Consider the following 6,845-nt stretch of genomic DNA (forward strand, 5'->3'; position numbering starts at 1 on the left):
TTTGCGTACAGTTTTACTATAAAGAGTAGACTTTGTCTCCGTCCCTCCAGGGTCTCTGGCTGGCCCCCTGTTCCAACCTTTAATCCTGTGGTTAGTCTTTGCAGAAGCCAGTCCTCCAGAGGCCACGGGAGCTGCTCATTAGCATCACAAAGAGGAGTTCCTATCACTCTAGAAGTTTCCAAGTGCTTTTGAAGATCTGTGGGGGGTGGCGGGGAACTGGGGACAAAGACCAGGTATCTTCTCTATCATGCCACAGTGGGGTCGTCAGCATCATATTACCTAAAGCTGGCTGTGGCACCACCTGAAGGACTCGGGGAAGGAGAGCACTGAGCCAACTTTCCCGAGAGCCAGTGCGGATCAGCTGCCCGGAGGTGAAGTTACATGCAAAGACAAGGTTGCTGCTAAGTCAGGAGAAGAGCTTCTGGCGTCAGGAAATCAAAACGAAGGCCTGGTTTTGACTTCAGATCAAGGACACGGAGCCCCTCACATGAACATGACCTCACAGAAGCCTACCGGTTAGAGAAGACTTTCCCAACTCCAACCCCAGCCCTGCCCTGCCCGTCCACACCAGCACCGGCTTGGGCAAGTTCAAGAGCCCCAGGAAGACTCATACCATTTAAAAGAATGGATTCTCAGCCAATGTAAGAAACACCCTATCACCCAGGTCTCCAAATCAATTATGGCTAAAGGGTTTTATTTTTATCCTTATTATATACTGATTTTTAAAAAAAGTAATCTCGGGGCACCTGGGTGGCTCAGTGGGCTGAGCGTCCGACTTCAGCTCAGGTCATGATCTTGTGGTTTGTGAGTTCGAGCCCCGCCCCGGGCTCTGTGTTGCCAGCTCAGAGCCTGGAGCCTGCTTCAGATTCTGTGTCTCCCTCTCTCTCTGCCCCTCCCCTGTTCACACTGTCTCTCCCTCTCTCTCAAAAATAAATACACATTTAAAAAAAATTTTTAAAGTAATCTACACTGACTGTGAGGTTCAAGCTCACGACCTTGAGATCGAGTCACATGCTCCTCTCTGACTGAGGCAGCCACGCACCCCTGATTTATTTATTTATTTATTTTTGAAGCTTTATAGCAAGCTGGTCAAAACATGAAGCTCTGGGAAGGATCTAGATTTCAAGGCTATGGTTTCTCACCGGACAGTTCTGTGTGTGTTTGTGTGTCGGGGGCGGGGGGTGTCTGGGGCCTGCTGTCAGAAAGGCTGGATCGCCTCCTTCTCTAGGGTCCTTTTAGCTCTGGAAAGAAAGAGTAAAGGATCCCATCCCTCAGTATTACATTTCGACAGAGTTGTGTGTGCCTGGGTCCCTTTTTTGGGAGAGGTCAAGAGCAGTGCTATCCAATGGAAAAAGCTTGTGAGCCACTGAGGTCATTTTCAGATTTCTAGCAGATACAGCAAAAAGAGACAAATAGCATATTGTCACTTGAACACATAATCAATATGAAAATGATTAATGAGGTATTTCCCATCTTCGATTCATACGAAGTCTTTCAACTTTTACACATAGAGCACGTCTCAGTTTGCACGTCGAGAACTTAAGAGTCACCCCTGGGGCACCTGGGTGGCTCAGTCGGTGAAGCGTCCGACTTTGGCTCAGGTCATGATCTCGTGGTCCGTGAGTTCGAGCCCTGCGTTGGGCTCTGGGCTGACGGCTCAGAGCCTGGAGCCTGTTTTGGATTCTGTGTCTCCCTCTCTCTCTGCCCCTCCCCCACTCCTGCGAGTGCACTCTCTCTCTCTCTCAAAAGTAAATAAACATTAAAAAAATTAAAAAAAGTAAGAGTCACACGTGGCTGGTGGCCGTCCTATTGGACGGCTCATTCCTACATCCCATGCCCAAAAGGCACCCGCTAGGACCCAGAATGTTACGATCTCTGCTTAGGTGTCCGCCCCCCCCCCCCTACAGCTTCTGATTTGCATATGCAAATGAAGGCCATCCCCTTCAACTCTGTCTTAAACACGCAGGTCTTTTATAGACATGATACTTTGACATCTGGGGCTTTGCTGGCCTTAGAGGGACCCTCCCTCCCTCCCCCGGCCAGGGAGAGCCAATCCTTAGACATTGTAAACAATTCACCTGAACCCACTTTTTAGATACGAACCGACGACTCCAGAACCCACACCCCACCACCTTGTTTGCTGGGCTCTCGCACTTTGGCCGCCCTCCCCCCCCCCCCCCCCCACCACCACCTACCTTGCTTATCAGGTAGGAGACAACCGAGAACAGCTCCTATGCCCCAGAGCCCCCTGAAGCAGGTAAACCTGCTTCCCCTGACCCACTGGGCCCTTCCCACGGAAACCACGAGAAACGTTCTTGCCGTGTTTCCCACTTCTTCGCCACGTGGCCCCTCTCCTCGGGCTCTGTGAGTCACAAACCGTCTTGTCCGTGGCAATTCCCTCCGGTCTGGTGGCCTCACTCTACCTCAACTTGGCCGTGATCACACTGGATGTTAGAACAGTGCCTTCAGCTTTGTGGGCGGGGGGTGCCGGCCGGGAAACCCGGCAGGTGTCTCTGCGGGCGCCATAAACCGATGACAAATTTCGCTCATCCGCAGAAGCCCTGCCGGAGCCACCTGTGCAGGACTTCCTCGGGGCCAATTCGGATAAATCTGGAGAGGAAGCGTTCCCTGGGTCCAGGTCATTCTTGTGCCCCCCCCCCTCCCCCCGCGTCTGGGAAGGCCGGATGAGGTTGCGGGCCCCTGGGAAGGACAGCCTGTGATCAGCGAAGGGAGCCCGCCTGGGTCAGAGGCCGCTGACATCGCAGTCTAGGCGAATGCTCGGGGACAGGCACCATGACAGCTGAGTTACAAGAGGCTTCCCAGAAGTTGTCTGACCTCGTGGAAAAAAATCAATGCACCTCTTGTTTTTGTCTCCTGAAATATTTCATCCGTGATGATGCTTCCCCAGGTGACAACATATTTTATGACAAAGAGCAGCAGGCTGCTGGGCCCCTGGTGGCTTCAGAAGCAGCCTGACATCCTTTCCTGTCGTTACTGATGAACCTCACCTGCACGAGGCTGGGAGGCAGATGCTCCACCAGCCGCTCCCGGCCCGGAGGGAGCCCGGAGGGAGCTCAGAGGCCGGAAAAGCCATTTCCGGAGAAGATCCCACCCGCACTGGGGGGGGGAGGGCCGGGAGCCTAGAATGTCAGAGCGAATGGCAGGGCATCCGGGCCCACTCCGCGCCTTACAGACGCAGACGCGGGCTTGGAGAGAGGAAGTCCCCAAGGCCATCTGGAGAGAGAGAGAAGCCGAGGCCACGCAGCCAGAGGACAGGGCAGAGATCAAAACACGAGGCCCCCACCAGCTTTCAGAAAATGGTTCCTCCCTCCCCTTGCACTCCTCCTCCTCCCTCCCTCCCACCCTCCCTTCCTCCCTCTCCTCCTGCCCTTCCCCCCTTTCCACAAACAGTGGAGAACCTTCCGTGTGCCAGGTACTTCTCCGCGTTTATTCCTTCAGCCACCAGGGGCCATTTTAGGGGCGAGCAGAGAAACCATACTGAGAGGCACACCGTCCCACAGTCCTGTGTCCGCGCTGGGCCTGTCTCCCAGGTAGCATCTGCCTGTCAGAGCGGGGCCTCTGGGCCCCGGTCAGGGTCACCTGGGCCAGGAAGGGTCACCTGCAGGGTTGGGACGGGCCGAGGTCAGGTGGCTTCTCCATATCCACCCTTGGGAGGAAACAAGTGTAGACAGTCTTAATGAGCAGCCAGGGACCGGGGATTCGGGCGGGGGGAGGGGGTCTGGGCACGGTCCCCAGGGACTCAGCCCTTCTCTTGGATAGGCACCTCACGTCCTGGACCTTTAGGGGCAGTGGAGTGTCCGCACAACTCCCCCGGGGTCGCCTTCTGTCTCGGCACTCGGTCCTGGCTGTGGGAGGCAGAGGAGACTGTGGAGCTCTGTCCTCGACTTCAGCCTTCACCGTGCGGCCAGCTGCCATGGGTCGCCCCGCTCGGGTCTCTGGGCCTCTGTCTACAAGTCTATACCACCGGGGCCTGGACGAGCTGAGGCAGGGGTCCCCTCCAGCCCGGCCACTCCCTGGTGGGGAGGACCAGGGCAGTGTTCTCAGAACCTGGCCCTCGGACCACGGCTTCAGGGTCACCTTGGGGGAATTGTTCAAAATGCAGCCCCCGGGGGGTTGGGACTTGGGGGCTGGGCTCGGGGCTTGGGAGGCTGCTCACCCGCCCACACCTCCCCCGCAGGTGAGTGCACGGAAGACGGATGCCTCGATGGCAGGCCTGGGACAGAGGGGCCACAGAGGTTTAGCCGGGAGGAGCCCTCGGAGGACACTCCGGGGGCCCTGCCCCCCCACCCCTGTTAATTGGAGAGGAGCCTCCGCCGCTCCTTCTCCCTCTCCCGCCCCGCCCCGCCCCCTGGGCTGCCAGCCAGCCCTTCCCAGGATGGAGACGTCTGCCTGCCACCCTGCCAGCCCGCCCCTGGCAGATCCTGGGAGGAGCCACAACCCAGCCTGCACTAACTCAACTCAGGCTTAACTACCACGCAGATCCCTGAGCCCGGGGCCTGTCGCTCAGCCAGCCGGCAGCTCCCCAGGGACCTGAGGTTCTGTAGCGGGGAGGCTGCTCCAATGAGGGGCAGTGCCAGGCGTGTGGCGCCCGTCACCTCCACCCCACTGGGGCTGGCACATGCCAGGATGCCAGCTCCCGATCTTGGCAAAGGGAAACAAAGTCGCTGCTGCTGAGTTAATTGAGGAGGGAGGGAGGCAGGTGGGTGGGAGCTGGCGAGCGGAGCGGCCTTGAGTGCCAAATGTCCAATCAGTGCCCACGTGCCAGGTCCCGGGAAGGGGGTGGGACATGGAGGGACGGGACTCCTCGTAGAGCAAAGCCAGCCGTGCCGTTTGGAGGTCAGTTCTGCTCCCCCCTGCCTGCGCCTGTCAACTCAACAGAAGGGGATGTCTGTTCCCCCACAGCCAGGACTTACCCGGCGCTTCCCGGAGGCGGGAGATCCAGTCCCCACGGTAGAGGCTCACAGGAGGCTGGTGGCTCCCTTGCTGGACAGGGCAGATACAGGACCTTTCCGGTATCACAGAACGTTCTGTTGTTCGGTGCCCAGCAACTGGCCCAGCACTTCATAAACAACAAAAGCACCCGACGGCTGCGGCGATCGTCCTAACAACTGTGCTGATTGCAGCTTAAACACGCGAACGTGATTCCTGTGGAGTCCTAGGAAGAGACACGAACACACACCCCCCTCATGGAGGTTGCCAACCAATGCAGGCATCGTTACCGAGCCCCGCCGTGTGCCTATCAGGCTCCCTCCAAAGTCATGGGGTTGCTAAGTAAGACCGTCCCCCACTCTCAAGGAGCGTGACGCACGGGTGCGCACGAGGGTAATGTCAAAATCACTCCGTGTGACGGGACCCGTGCTGGAGGGAAGCACAGAAAGCCAGAAGTTCAGAGGAGCTGTTTGGCCAAACCTGGGGTGCAGAGTTAGACTTCTGGAAACATCTGAATCTTTCTTCCCTTCCTTTGAACACTGGACTTAAAAAAAATTCTTTTTTCCCGTGTTTGTTTATTTTTGAGAAAGAGAGAGAGGGAGAGACAGAGCACATTCGTGGGAGGGGCAGAGAGAGAGAGGAAGACACAGAGTCGGAAGCAGGTTCCAGGCTCTGGGCCGTCAGAGCAGAGCCCGACGCGGGGCTTGAACTCACGGACTGCGTGATCACGACCTGAGCCGAAGTTGGACGTTTAACCGACTGAGCCACCCAGGCGCCCCTGAACATTGGGTTTTTCTGATATATTTCACGACTCTGCTCTGTTGGGCCCTGAAGTCACCTTTCTGATACGGTTACTGAGCAGATCACCGTGAATGCTGTGTGGGGCCATGCTGTGTCCTATGCTGCAGAGAGACCAGCTTTGACCTTCCCATTTAAACTGTCCCGGTCCCCACTTAACCCTATAGAACGTTGTCATCCAAGTCTGCAGACCTAGGGGCTCTCTTCCCGCTGAGCACAGACCCCATCTTTCCCCAGGCGGCCGTTTGGGGACCCGAGGACGAGGTTGCTGTTCCCTGCCTCCCCTGGGATGACGGTGGAAAGTGGAGGTAAGCATGTAGCCTGCGATGCCTCTGAACACTGTCCCTTTAGGTCCGCGAGGTCACGGGGTGCCGTGTGGTCCCCACGGAGCGCCGACCCCCAAGGCCCCATCTCCAGCCCAGACTGTCGCTCCTGAATGCTGCACGCTTACACACGGTGGCAAATGGAGTGGCTCTCATCTCCACTTGGATATGTCACCGGCACCTCAAACCCCACGCCTTCGGAAAGGAAGGCATCCTTCGTCCTTCCGAGCCCTGACTCTTCACGCTCCCCTCCTCTGCTGCTAGCTAGTGGCCCTGGGGGATTCAGCTCCTTGTCGCTTCGGTCAGGAAGCTTTTCCCAAGTTCTCCCAGCCTTGCCCACCTTTCCCGCCTCAGCCCAGCCTGCGCGGGACCATCCAGCCACCTTCTCCGTTGTACGCTGTGGCCGTAGTCGTGGTCACAGTCTCTTAGGCTCCTGTGAGCCCCCCGAGGTCAGGACCACGCGTGCCTTCTGTGTATTTCCTCGAACTCTAGTTCTTAGCTCATGGCAGGGGTTCCGTAAATGTTCGACTAAGTGACTCTCCCACAACAGTGATTGACAGGTTATGGTTGGACCATCGGATGCCCCAGGTGTATGGAAATGAAAAAGACGAGCCTGAGAACATTCCTGTGAGCAATTCCCTAAACCAGGGGCCAGGAAACTTTTTCTTACAGGGACAAATAGTAAATACTTTAGGCTTTGGGAGCCCTATAATCCGCTCTTAGCTCTGCTTTTGAAGCCTGAAAGTAGACACAGGCCACAGACACACACACACA

At 56.9% G+C, this 6,845-nt stretch overlaps 1 long non-coding RNA gene across 1 annotated transcript; it reads right to left on the reverse strand.

The window, feature by feature from the left end:
- Positions 1-3,383: 3,383 nt before the first annotated feature.
- On the reverse strand, positions 3,384-5,497 carry LOC132676578 (uncharacterized). Its single transcript, XR_009609054.3, has 3 exons — positions 4,935-5,497; positions 3,790-3,866; positions 3,384-3,619 (listed from the first exon to the last, which is right to left on the reverse strand). It is a non-coding gene; the product is annotated as an uncharacterized LOC132676578 (long non-coding RNA).
- Between the last annotated feature and the right edge of the window lie 1,348 nt (positions 5,498-6,845).

The sequence above is a fragment of the Panthera onca genome, chromosome E1 (genome assembly GCF_046562875.1).
Source record: "Panthera onca isolate mPanOnc1 chromosome E1, mPanOnc1 haplotype 2, whole genome shotgun sequence".
In the NCBI taxonomy this organism is placed as follows: domain Eukaryota; kingdom Metazoa; phylum Chordata; class Mammalia; order Carnivora; family Felidae; genus Panthera; species Panthera onca.